General features: G+C 35.8%; 1 protein-coding gene across 2 annotated transcripts in view; it reads right to left on the bottom strand.

Annotated features, from left to right (window-relative positions):
* FAM110B (family with sequence similarity 110 member B) overlaps positions 1-13,935 on the bottom strand; it is a 206,635-nt gene that overhangs the window by 98,789 nt on the left and 93,911 nt on the right. The window contains exon 1 of one of the 2 annotated variants that reach the window (XM_036741565.1): positions 4,542-4,724. The exons of the other annotated variant lie outside the window; for it this stretch is intronic. The gene's annotated coding sequence lies outside the window, so the exon portion shown is untranslated. Of the gene's footprint in view, positions 1-4,541; positions 4,725-13,935 lie in introns of those variants that run through there. 2 annotated transcript variants of the gene reach the window in all.

Below are 13,935 nucleotides of genomic sequence, written 5' to 3'. Positions count from 1 at the left end.
ACATTAAAGAAATCAAATACAGAACCAAAATTTAAATGTTAATTCCAGGAAACTTCAGTAGTTTCAAAAAGATTAACTGTACAAGGAAACCTCTTCAATGCAATAAATATTTTAAAAAATGCTTTGTGTTCCCTTTGCCAGAGATATATCTCAACTGATGGATAATAAAAATATCTCCAATTTCCATGTACCACCTTTTTTAATTTGACTCTATCAGTACTGATATGATCCTTGTTCATCGTGTTCTGGGAAAAATTTGCACAAGCAAATTTGCTTTATACAGAGAAGTAGCAAGAAATCAGGGATAGGACACTGCATGCTGCAGTCAAGAGATACCAGGGCTCACATCCCACCTGGAACAAGTTTAACTTCTCACAGCTTCTGTTTCTTCATCTGTAAAATGGAGATAATAGCTAAAGCACTTTAATTCATGAGGTGGCTTTGAGGAAACATATGGAAAGTGCTTTGTGAACGTAAAGGTGCTATATAAAAATCAGATATTATTATGTCTAAGAAAACATACAGTATCCAAGGTTTTATAGGACCCAAATCAATGCAGCAAGAATATAAGTCAATTGAAAAACATTTGTTAAGCACCTACTATAGACAGCATGTGAGCATTAAGGATAGAGGCATATACCAAAATGATACTGTCCCTCCCTTACTCCCTTAAAGGAGCAAAGAGCTTATATTCTCCTGGAAAGATACAACATATTTGTAAATAAAAACTATGTGAGATAATATGTATATATATATATATGTATATGGAGAGAGAGAGAGAGAGAGAGAGAGAGAGAGATGGACAGAGACAGGAAAGACAGACAGACACACAATTATGATTCCTGGAGGGTCTCTTGAACAAGGTGGCACTTGAACTTTGAAAGCTTACTCTGAATGAAAGAAGGGTCTAAGAGGTAGTGGGGAGAAGGGAAAGCATTCCAGGCATGAGGGTCAGCCTATGCAAAGGCCCAAAGAGAGGCAGGTGTTCATGAAGTGCTGTTTACAGGGAACAGCAAGCAGGCCAGTCTTGCTGGAGTTATAGAACACATAAAGAGGAAGGATGAGTAATCAGAATGGAAGAATAAAGCCAGATTTAGAAGGCCTTCAAATACCAAATGAGGAATTCCAAACTTTATCCATTAAAGGCAGTGGGGAGCCAACACATCTTCTTGAGCAGAAGTGACATGGTCACACTTGGAATTTTAGGATTTGAAATTTGGAAGCAACATAGGGGAAGATGTATTTGAGAAGAGAGAAACTGGATCTGGGAGGACCAACTATAAAGTTACTATAGCTGGCCAGTTGAAAGGTGATGAAGACCCAATTTAGGGTGATGGCCTTAGAAGCAGAAAAGGGGTAGATGTTAGAGATATGGAGGAGGTAGAATTGACAAGACTAATAACAGTAGAGACAAAAATAATAATAGTTAGCATTTATATAACACTTTAAGGTTTGGAAAGGGTTTTACAAATATCTCACAACAACCCTGGGAAGAATGTGTTATTATTATTTCCATCGCACAAATTTAGAAACCAAGACGGTATTTAAGTGACTTGCCCAAGGTCACACTGCTAGTAAGTAGCTTAGGCTAGATTTGAACTGGGGTTTGCTTTTTTTTAAGTAATCTAAGATCACATTAGCTTTTATACTTGCCATATTTGTCTTGTTTTGAGCTTGTAGTTGACTAAATCTCTCTGCTCTTTTTCAGACTAACTTCTACCTACCATATCCATCCCCCCAACTTGCCTAGTGATTGCACAGTTGATGTTAACTCAAACACTGAACTTTATATTATTAACTTTCATGTTATTATTCAGCTAATCACAATAGCCTTTCAAGATCTTTTTGCATTCTGACTTTGTTTATCCAACATGTTAGTTCCCTTCCAGCTTTTTTTTTAATCATGTATGTGTCTTCATCTATGTCACCATCAAAAATTCTGAACAGCACAGGACCATGGACAGATCCCTGAGGACACTCTACCAGAGATCTCCCTCCAAGTTGCTATCAACTCATTAATGTCTAGTCATTCAATTATGATTCTGAATAAACAAATTATACTATATTACTGAATCTCTCTCATCTTTCTGAGTTTAAAATACATCATATTTTATATACTGATGCTCACGAATATTGTTATATTTTCTCAGAATGATTTTGTTTTACAAATACATTTTTATCTTGCATGAACATTGTGAAATACAGAGAAACAATTCATCATGTACAAGAGGTTTATTTTCTATATCCCTATGAAATGCAAAAAAAATTCCATAAAGAAAAAATATAGTATATACATTATATTTCCAATCCTTTTTAGTATGAGTAACTAAAAATGTACATCTTTGTTACTTTACAGAGATAGTATTTTACTAGTGACTTCTCTAGAACTGTGTTCCTTTAAGTGAGGTTAATTGGTTTTAAAACATAGTTCTGTGCATAATACTATTAAATCACCACAGCATGAACTCAATTTTACATTTTTAAATCATATAAAACTTCATGACATGGAAAATACCCTAAATATAATACATGGGAATTCCCACACCAATTAGTACTGATTTGGGGATCTCAAGCATACATAGCTCAATACTGACATGCCTTCAAAAACAGAGAAGTCTGCTTTTAAGTAATCTACACATTTTAAGCTTAGATTTGATACTGTTCAGCAGGGGGGGAAATTATGGACAATTTTCTTTTAAACCAGGCTACTTCTTACGGTCATTAGAAGAGCCGAACAATTTAGTAGGTGCCTCAGAAGACAAAGGAAATAGAGAAGATGCCTGAGGTGTGCCTACACGCTGATCTCACCATCACTGCCCTTTCCTAACTGTTGATACACAGAAAGTTTGCCAGCCAAGTACAAAGGAGTAAAGCAGTTCATGGAAAGAACAAAAGACACAAAACATACAAACACAGGGCACCAACTATCATCACAATTTCTGTTGCCATCAGTGATGCAGCCATGTAATCTTGTTAAATCACAGCAAAGCACAGCCTTTTAATCAATTATGCTGAAATGTTAACCAAGTGCCATTATCAGAGTTACAGTTCTAATTTTTACATTGATCATGTCTGGCATGTTGAAACTAAAAAGAATACAATTTTAAGGTCATACAAAATGCTCAATTGTGGTAATTTTCAGTGAAACTTATTAATTCTGTCCAAGATATTTTTCTCAAATGTGTTATTTATGGAAAAAAAACTATGACATATAGATAACCTATTAGACTTAAATGTGGACTTTGAAAGAAATGAATGTTTGGGGAGGGAAGGCAACACAGAGAATGTTAGCATGGAGCTTTAAATACAGCAAGAGATACAGTATTTTTGAAAGTATATATATTTTAAATGAGATCAGCTATTTAATAAACAATTACTTAGAAAGATGGCCTGCAAAACTATTTTGTCTCTGCGAAAAAAGGAAAAAAAACAATTCTTACACCTTTTGGATTTTAGCAAAGCTTTTCACCGTTACCAGACGCATGGTGGCAGACAGCCAGCTGAATGACTGGTGACTCAAGACACAAGTTTCTGTGGACTCCACAGTCTGATAAAGACAAGGGCATCAATTTTAAGTTGTGACAGCCAGCTGTAGCTGCAATCTATTTTTATATAAAACTGACAAACATGTAGGGAAGATAGAGTTTCAGGCAAACATATATTTTATCAATTGTCTCTTCTCCCACCCCCATCTTGTGTATTAAATACAACTGCCTTTAAACATGCCATTTCTAATCTAAGATTTGAGGCCATTTAAAAATGTAGTCTAAGAACAAGAACTGGAATACAACAATACATTCAATAAAAACATTATGGAAAATGTTTGAAACAATATTCAAAGTGAGTGATAGGAACCCCACCTTTTTAATCTCTCATTCCAACTCTAAAGGCAATGTTTGTCCATACCAAAACAAGTCCATGAGCCAAAATTTGGCTCTTAGAAATAATTATACAATGAACCTCTTCTTCCCTAGACTGGGATATGCAATAACTTGCTACTTAATTTTTAAAAAGAGCCTCTTAATGGCACATACAGAAAGGTGAAACAAAGAAACCATCCAAAATGAAGGCTGAGAGCATCTCTGAAAAAAATAACAACACATTACGTCCTGTTCTTCAGTCTCTTAGGATAGTTATTGCCCTATGTCTCATTAGAATACATTTCATAAAATTTCCTCTGACCCTTCGTTATTCAGAGCAATCTTATCTCAATATAAACAGAAGCAACCAGGGATGGACATGAAGCGGCAAAGATACCTGAATCCCTGAAATTACTAGGATTACCAAAACAAAAGAGGACCAATAAGAATTCCTCACATGCACATGCACCCTAGAATTCATGTAAAAACAATGCTCCCACATGAATATATTCGATATTTTCTCAAGTATTTTTTTTCTGGGGGAACATGTTTAGTATCAGAAGCTGTACTACACATGCTATTAACAAAAGCAAGATCAAATTAAACAGATGACATGATTAACAGTATTCATTTCATGCACGGCTGTGCTTTATGGCATAGATAAAGACCGAAAGTAATTACCATGAACTGAAACTCCTCCACTGACCCTGCTTGCTGCTAGCAGCCGTTCACTAGTGATGTTTTACAACAAAGACCAATGCCTTTCTTCCATCAGTGGCTTTCTCTTTCTTTTATGCTACAAGCTAAGCACCTCTACCGTTGCAAGAACACAGTACAGTACCTCTGTATCTATGTCTCTAATGCAGCATAAAGATTACTGTGGAAACCTATCAAACTGGCAAGCAGCAATGTCAACAGCCAATGGGAAAAAGGCACATGTAGAATCTAGCACATGCTCTCTGAGCCTCAGATACTGTCACCACTGCTTAGCAGCCTGGTAATCTAATTATAGCCATTTGCTAGCACAGTGCTATTGGAGCAAAGCACATGAGCAAATTAAATTTTAATATATTAAACCTCACAGACAAAACAATCATGATTTTGTCATTTGGAGGGCTGTCTCACCTTACAATCTATAAATGATTCCAAAGGTTTTCCCCCCAATCCAAAGAAACAAAGTGATTAAATCACATGCAATCCGATACCAGCTTGTTCAAATTTAATCTATTCTAGTGTTGAAGCTCAAATATAAAATCCATATTGTATACTTACAATCATTAGTGCAATAAAATCATATTCAGATTTGATTTACCTCAATTAGCATTTTGATGCTCATTGTACAGCACAAAATCAGTCTTCTTTCTATATTGTTTGAAATGCCAGGCAAATTTCTTGAAAAGTAGGAAGCAATTCCGAAAACTTAAATCATTGGCTTTTATATCTTATTTTTGAGAATTAGAGATGTGTAGGTCCTCAGAGATCATCCTGTTCATCTTAAAGAATACATCATGATGAAATTGAGACATAGGGAAATGAAATAACTACAGAGCCAACACTAAGACCTCAGGTCTTTCCATTCTTAAGTAACTCATTCTGTCACTATTTATTAAGCATCCATTCTATGCAAGCATGATACTTTTTCTACTACACCAAGAAGACTGAACTTGTACAGTCCTGTAACAAAATATGAGTCTAACAAGCATAAGCTAGCAAAGATCCTTTAGGAGCTAAGATAAAATCAAAGCACTTTTTTGATACAATAAGGCATTGCATAATTTTCTGATGTTGGACCCTTTCTTTGTACTATTTAAATGATTGAAAGGTAATGACAGTTTTTTTAATTAATGAAGATTTTTAAGTTAGTTAAATTATTTCTAAAATACTTCTTTTGTTATAAAAATAACCATTATTTCTTTTACTTGATCCTACATGTACCCAAGCTTACCAAATCAATGATCTGAGGTGAAATTAAAAGAGTACCTTGTGCAGATCAGAAATTTCTTACACTGAGTTAGATTTAAGCATAATGGTACTTTCCCCCTTGATTCTTTATCAACAGTCACCCATAAAATTAGCATTTCTGCTGCCCTGTCCTGTCACATTTTCAATGATAGTAGAATCAATTTGTTATTCCTTATAAGTCTTGGTCATAAAAGCCTTCTTTTAATCTATCAGTCAGATTCAAATATATTTATAAAATTAGAATGTCTAAGCACTAGACCTTTTTCATTCTGTTACTAAAAACTTCAAGGTGTCATGTTCAACAAGGAATTATTTGGGCTATGGAACAATCAATCATCAAACTAATGTATATTCATCAAGCCCTTATTATGTGCCAAGCACTACCACTAAATAAGGATACAAATACAATCAAATAGTCCTTACCCTCAAGAATCTTACATTCCATAGGGAGAGACAATATAAGCCTATAAGTATATTCAAAATATATACAAAGTAATTTTCCCCTTTTGAGGAGGTAGGGATGGAGATACCAGTTGTTGCAGGGATCAAGAAAAACTTGATGCAGAAGGGGTTGCTTGATCAAAACTTTGAAGAAAATAGGGATTTTCAGAGGCATTGATGAAATGGGGGGGAGGCAATGCAAAGGCTCAGGACAAGAGACTGATTATAAAGAATGGCAAAAGGGACAGTGTGACTGGATCAGAGCATGAGAGGAGTAATGACCTATAAGCCTAGAGAGGCTGGATCCAGGTTTTGAAGGGAATCAAAAGCCAAACAGAGAATTTGATATTTGATTCTACTTGGTGTTTAGTGAACATGTTATTCTGGAACATCACTTCGGCAGCTGTGTGGTGGATCAATTGGAGAGAAAAGACACTTAAGGCAGGTGGACAAATTAAAGGACATTAGTCTAGTCATGAAGTGAGGAATGCTGAAGGAAGGGAATAACTCTGTCTGTAGAGAGAAGGAGATTCCATAAGAAATGCCATAGAGGTGAAATCAATAAAACTTGGCAACTGACTGGATGGCAGATGAGGGAATGAGGAAGTGAAGATGACTCCTAGTTTTCCTACCTTTATGACTGGAGTTGTGCACTAGTAGATAATGATGAGGAATGCTGACTCTGCTGCATTCCATCCCTCCCTTCAATCTTTGTACATTAAAAACTATTCTGGAAACATCAGTGATAAGGGAGACATGGTCTCTGAACTTTGTGAAAAAACCATAGAAAAATATAGGTCATAAACTCTAGCATGGAAAAAATGCATAAGAATGCAGGCAGCAAAACTAGAAAATATAATTGAGACAAATCTATAAAAGGAAATTACTGTTCTGTTACTATGGAACACTCATCTATGGAAATTATCAAAGAACAATCATTAGGAGGAGAAAATCCAAGAGGAATTGGCTTCAGTAATTTTGGCCTAAGGCACAACTCAATCAAGGCTGCCAGTATATAGACTAGTAAAACTTCTAGGCATTCGTGTAGAAAACATCTAACAATTCTGCTTTGCTGTTCAGTCAAAAAAATGCCAACCTGAAAAGACACCATAAAAGCTATCTTGGCAAATATGTCAAGCCTGTGTTCCATGAGACACTCTGAAACAACTTTCCAAAAGAGAAGAGTTTGTTCTTAGGCCAAATCTTTAAACATGTCAAGATCATCAACTTTCATTTTTTTTAAAAAATAATTATTTAAAAATGCTTTTATCTGTCTCTATCTCTACCCACTCTGCTTCCATACTACCCAGGTTCCCACAATTTTCCCCTCACTTTCATTAAGTAACAATAGATCATAAGTCTCTAGTTGCAAATGATCTCAAATGCCATCCAGTTCAACATAGAAGTCCAACCTAAAATTTTGCCTAAAATATCCTAAGAGTTTGACTGCTGTTCCTCTTTACATTCTCTTGTTACTGTAATTCTCTTTAATTCATTCCCTCCACATCCAAATCAGTAAACACTTTTTTCAGTGTTTTTGGTAATAAGATGTATATACCTTAGGAACATAAAAACATGATCAGAGATTTAGAGCTGGAAGAAACCTTTGAGGCCATCAAGTTGGAAACTGGTCATAGAGCTGGTCTTTGAGGCCATCTAGCATAACCTCTTCATTTTGCAGGTGGAGACACTGAGGCCCAGAGAGGTTAAATGATTGCCCAAGATTACAGAGGAAATAAGTAACGAAGGCAGGATTTGGACCAGGGTGCCCTAACTCCAACACCAGTGCTTTGTTTAGAACGCAGTTGTTTAGAACTTAGAATTAGTTTTCCTATATAAATGGTGGGCAGTCAGCCCATAAACCCTATTTAGCCATAGCAATTAGACCAGGGTTCTTAATCTTTTTGTGTGTGTCACTGACCCTTTTGCAGTCTGGCGAAGCATATGAAAAACCAGAAAAATGTTTTTAACTGTACAGTATGAAATATATAAGATTATAAAATAAACCAATCATATTGAAATGAAGTTATCAAAATACTTAAAAAAACAAAAACAAGTTTATGGATTTCAGGTTAGGAATCCCTGATAAAAGAATATAAATTCATATGAGTAAAGGGATTGTGCCTCATCTAAACATCATATCACTGCCACCACCCCAACCCAAAAATTATTTTGCATTTATTTTGAACAGATTTCATATATACTTATTTATTTGTATGTTGCTTCCCCCTATAGACTTCAAGCTTCTTGAAAGCAAGGGCAGTTTCCTTTGTCTTTGAAATCACTTTCTAGAGCAGTGCCAGGCACTTAATAAATGTTTGATGATTGATGCTATAGCTCCCTGCTCTGCAGGTATATTCTGGGTTAAATAAAGCTTTAAGAGGAAGCCTCAAAACTGCAAAACTGTTTTAGTTAGGAAACAAATTCTAAGTTCAAAAGAGTTAACTTATTAATTAGAGATTTCTATCAGTAGAGGGAGTTTCTGTAAAGGAGGTTGCTTTACAAAGATGAAATCACAAGACCAAAATGAAACAAAAAGCATATTCTAGAGGGGTAAAATACAGATCAACAGGTGACACAAACAACAGGTAAATGAGTCAAACCATAAAAATTCCTTCAGTGAAAGTAAGCTTACCATCTTCTGCTGTTCTCTCTGTGTCTGTCTGTCTCTGTCTGTCTGTCTCTCTCTTCCCTTCCCTCACCCCCCCCCAAAACAATACAGCAATACAGACATGTTACTTTTCAATCACATTTTGCAGTATTATTATCTATGTTTATTTCTTATATCACTTTCGGTACTATAAGCTCCCTAAGCTGGGAGCTTATCTTCGACTTCCTTTAAAACCCCATGGTGCCCAGTGCAAGGACCTAGACAACACCGAAACTCAAGAAATGTATGATGAATGAGAGAACAAACTATAAACCAAGCAAAAAAAATAATTCAGCTATTCCTATTTCTTATTTATCGATACAAGCGTAGACAATTTATCTTGAATTGAATACTGTAAGTTCCACAGGCCGAAGACTGTATTTCCTTTATAGCACCTAGCACAATACTTAATGGGGTATAGCAAATGATTATTAATGACAACAATATTAACCCACTGTGTGCTAAGCACTGAGCTGTTATATTCCTCCACCTAATCTAATCCCTTGCTTGGGTCACTAAGCAATCCTAGTCAGATCTGAGTAAATCTTATTTTTAAAGACAGTTTTGAGGCTGCCTCTAAAAGTTTATTTAACCCCAAATATACCTGGGGAGCTGGGAGCAATATGAGCAATCATCATACATTTATTAAGTGCCAATTATATGCCAGGCACTGCCCTAGGAAGTGGGGTATTCAAAGACAAAGGAAATTGCCCCTGCTTTCAAGAAACTTGCATTCCATAGGGGGAGGCAGCCTGTAAAGGTACAGTGCAGTGTTCCAGAAAAGTGGGAAATGGATAATGGGAAAGACATCAACATGGATCATCACCATTCCTTAGAATGTTAAAGAATGACCACAACAAGGAGACCAAAGGACTCTGAAATTGCCTCAACTTGCAAATACTTGATTTCTGTACCAAGACAAGAGACAGAAGACAAAGGGAATATTGGTGTGGGATATACATTTATTTATAAAACACAACAGCAGAAGACAGTAGATACTGGCATTTTCACCTGATTAAAAAAAGTGAAGAGTAGTGTTTGCAAAAGTCTGGTGTGAGGCCCAATAGTTATGCCAGAAAATACCATCCCAATTATGCCATTATACCATTCCAAAAACTGGAAGCAAGGAAACAACCGAAAAAAATTTACAAATAGATCAGCATTTCTCTAACAAACTATTTTCATCATTGATGACACCAGGACCACTACATTTAGACTCTGACATCTTTTACTTGAAGAAGTTGAAATAATAATAAAGAAAACCAACCTGGAAAATGCAGACAGAACAGACCAAGTATACATAGAAAAAAATCCGTGCTCGAAATTACAGTTTTGAAAACATTCACGGATCAATTTTCACAATATGTGAAAGAGGCAAAGATACTGAATAAATGGGGGGAAAATCATGGCTGGTGTGGCTACAGAAAAAAAAAATGTGATTGAATCATTTCTAAAATTACCAACTATATGCCAACTTTTTCTTACCCACAAAATCTGTGGAAGCAAGATCTACACACACATAGAGGTGGGGAACCTGCAGCCTGGAGGTCATATGTGGCCCTTTGACTGAATCCAACTGGCCACACTTGAGGATCTGGAGGGTGACATGTGGCCTTGAGGCAGCAGGTTTCCCACCCCTGATCCACCCATATATTTCGGTTGTCTCAACCTATATGAAAATGAGAAGGGAAAATGGCAGGGTTTGCAATTGATATTCTAAAGAAGACACAACTTCACAGCCCAAAATGGCTGAAATATAGTGAATAGTAAGTAGGTCTTAGTCTACGACATTGATAATTTTAAAATATTTTATTTGAGAGAATAAGAGATTCTTCTTTAACAAACATACCTCCCCCAGGCACATATTGAGAACATGAAACACTTGTTGACCGAACAGCGAATTGTTTTCCATTGATATTCTTATCAATTCAATTCAACAAGAATTTATTAAGTATCAATCATGTTCCAGGCACTGAGGCAACCACTGGAAATTTTAAAAAGACATAAACAAAATAGTCCCGGCCCTCAAGGAGATTACATACCATTGGAAGAAAAAGATAAAGGCCTAAGACAAACAAACAAAAGGTATACCAACCAAAGGTTTTTTGACTCTGTAATGGGGTGTGACCAGGGTAGACTAGAAAAAGAAAAAGGGATTATCTATTAATGGTATTATTTTCCATGTGCATCTATTTGTTAGTGGCATGTTCTGACTCTAGTAAGGCCTAGCCTCTTTAACAGAAGCCATAATCACACAATAGACTTTGGATTAACAATCAACACAAGAAAAACTAAATGGATGAAAAATGTTTACTGTACAGGGTATGACATGTAGTTAAAGAGTCTACTGAGTTAATCCATCTATATCTATCCATCTATCTACATATATATGTATACACACACACACACACACATACACATACACACACATATAACTTAACCAGATATCATCAGTGGATGATGATCTAGGCCCAAACTTGGAACAGTAGGAAGAAAATAAGTTGTACTGCATTTGGAAAACTGAACAGCATTTTCACTGATTCAAAGATGATCCCTAAATTGAAACACCCAACAACAGCATTTTTTCTGGGTAATGTGACATTATCTGAATCATGTAATATCACAGTCTCTGAAGACTGAAAATTGTAGATAACCTAAAGACAGTGGATATATATGTGTATATATATATATATATATATATATATGTGTGTGTGTGTGTATACACACACACACACACATACACACACATACATAATGAAATTAGCTTGCAGTATATTAAAAAACTCTGACTTCCACACAGGAGGTGACATAAAAGATAACTTCTCATAAATGTATGATTGGAAAATGAGGTGGACTACTCAAATGTTGAAAACAAGTATTAATACTGATGGATTTCTGCCCACATAAAAACAAATTTAGAGGAAAAGTCACTATACTGTTGGTGGATTCTCTATGAGGGGATTTAACTTCAGGAGTGTTGACATTTTCTTGTAGGTATAATGAATTCCTCAGTTCAAGTTTATTTCCATTCTAAGTTGGTCTATCCTTAGTGGAGGAAGATTAACAAAAAAAAAAAAACCCAATACCTCACACTTATAATTTGTAAACTATTTCCTATTTTCCTCACAATGACCTTGTGAGGAATAGTGAAAATATTATTATCCTCTTCTTATGGGTGGGGAAACTGAGACTCAGAGTTGTTCTGTGACTTATACGGTCATATAGCTAGTAAGTGGTAAAGTTGGAACTCAAAACCAGCTCTACTGACTCCAAACGCACTTCTCTATCCAGTAAAGTATATTAAGATGGAGAATTAATTTCTTACTCAGTATATAATAATTCCATATGAAAAGAATCTATGATTTCAGTCTTTTGAATAAATTAAAAGAAGTTTATTAGGAGCTTGCTATATGCCAACCACCAGGCTAAGCACTGGGGAGACAAATAGAAAAAGAAAATCCAGACAATATCCACGCTCAACAAACTCACACCTTTATTGGGGGGGGGGGGACAACAAATAAAAGTTGAGCATCAGTGCAGATGGAAAATCACAGAAGCCCTAAGGATTCAGTAGGGGAACAGATGGCAAAACCCAATTGTCTTTAGAGTTTGTCAGTATAGGTCAGACAATAAGCAGCAATGGTCCAGAGGGTATAGAGGCAGGGCAAACGGAAAAGAAAAGAATGTGTTAACAAGAGGAATATATTATTATACAAACCAAATAACTGTACAAATAATTTGAGATTCTGATGCAAAGACTTATGCAGAAGGTGGTTTATTTCATTTCACTTTTAAAAGTATAATGAATGTATCATACCAACTAAAATATTAATTAAAATAATTGGCTTAGTTTAACCTCTCAAGGCTATAACTTGGAAATGTACACATTGCTGTCTTTAGAAAAGCATCTTTTTGATTCACTTGTCCTCCAAGGCAGCTCAATTTTATTCAAAGAACAGTTTTTTCACTGTAAAGCTAAACAGCCTTTCATAGATACTTAACGTAAACACTCTATGTAAGTCTGGAAGAGTTATTTGGTATAAATGCCTTTCCTCCCACATGTTTAAAATTTTTTTTCTCCCATACTGGGAGATTATATCCTGAAAATCAGAGTTGGGTTTATTCAGATATTGGTTTGTTTAGGCGAATTTCACAAGTCTAGAAGTGCCTACTGATTTATACATATTTGAAATGAACCTAGAAAACTGATTATCTAGTCTGGGATTAATTATGTTGGCCTGGGAGTCACCAAGGAGATTTGTTTCATGCTCTGGGGAAGCCATGCTTAGCACAATTCTGCCCCTTCTGAATCAGATATGAAATTTACCTGAAACTACCATGGTTTACTCATGCCTCACATGCTCAGCTTAGTCCTTCTCCAAAATGATGGGTTAGTACTGAGAATAAGATGTCTCATCTGGCAGAATGAGGAAGAGATCAAGACCAAGAAGGAAAAGGATGTTGTATTCTTTTAATTTTTTTAATATTTACTTTTAGTTTTCAACTTTCACTTCCATAAGATTATGAGTTCCAAATTTTCTCTCCATCTGTCCCTCACCATCATCCCAAGATGGTGTGTAATATGTAAAGAAGAATTAGAACCAATGGGAGAAATCATGAGAAAGAAGAAATGAGAGAGAGAGAGGGAGAGAGAGAGAGAGAGACAGACAGACAGACAGAGAGACAGAGAGAATAATATGCTTCCATTTGCATTCGGACTCCATAGTTCTTTTTCTGGATGTGGATAGCATTTTCCATCATGAATCCTTTGGAGTTGTCTTAGATCCTTGCATTGCTAAGAGGAGATAAGTCTATCAAAGTTAGTCATCATACAATGTCGCAGTAACTGTGTACAATGTTCTGGTTCTGCTCATTTCACTCAGTATCAGTTCATATAAGTCCTTCCAGGTTTTTCTGAAGTCTGCCTGCTCATCATTTCTTATAGCACAATAGTATTCCATTACATCCATATACTGCAACTGGTTCAGCCATCCCCGAACTGATGGGCATCCTGTCAATTTC

This window comes from Trichosurus vulpecula, chromosome 1 (genome assembly GCF_011100635.1).
Source record: "Trichosurus vulpecula isolate mTriVul1 chromosome 1, mTriVul1.pri, whole genome shotgun sequence".
Taxonomy (NCBI): domain Eukaryota; kingdom Metazoa; phylum Chordata; class Mammalia; order Diprotodontia; family Phalangeridae; genus Trichosurus; species Trichosurus vulpecula.
The sequence above is the reverse complement of the archived record's forward strand: the minus strand, read 5'-3'. Positions and strand labels throughout refer to the sequence as shown.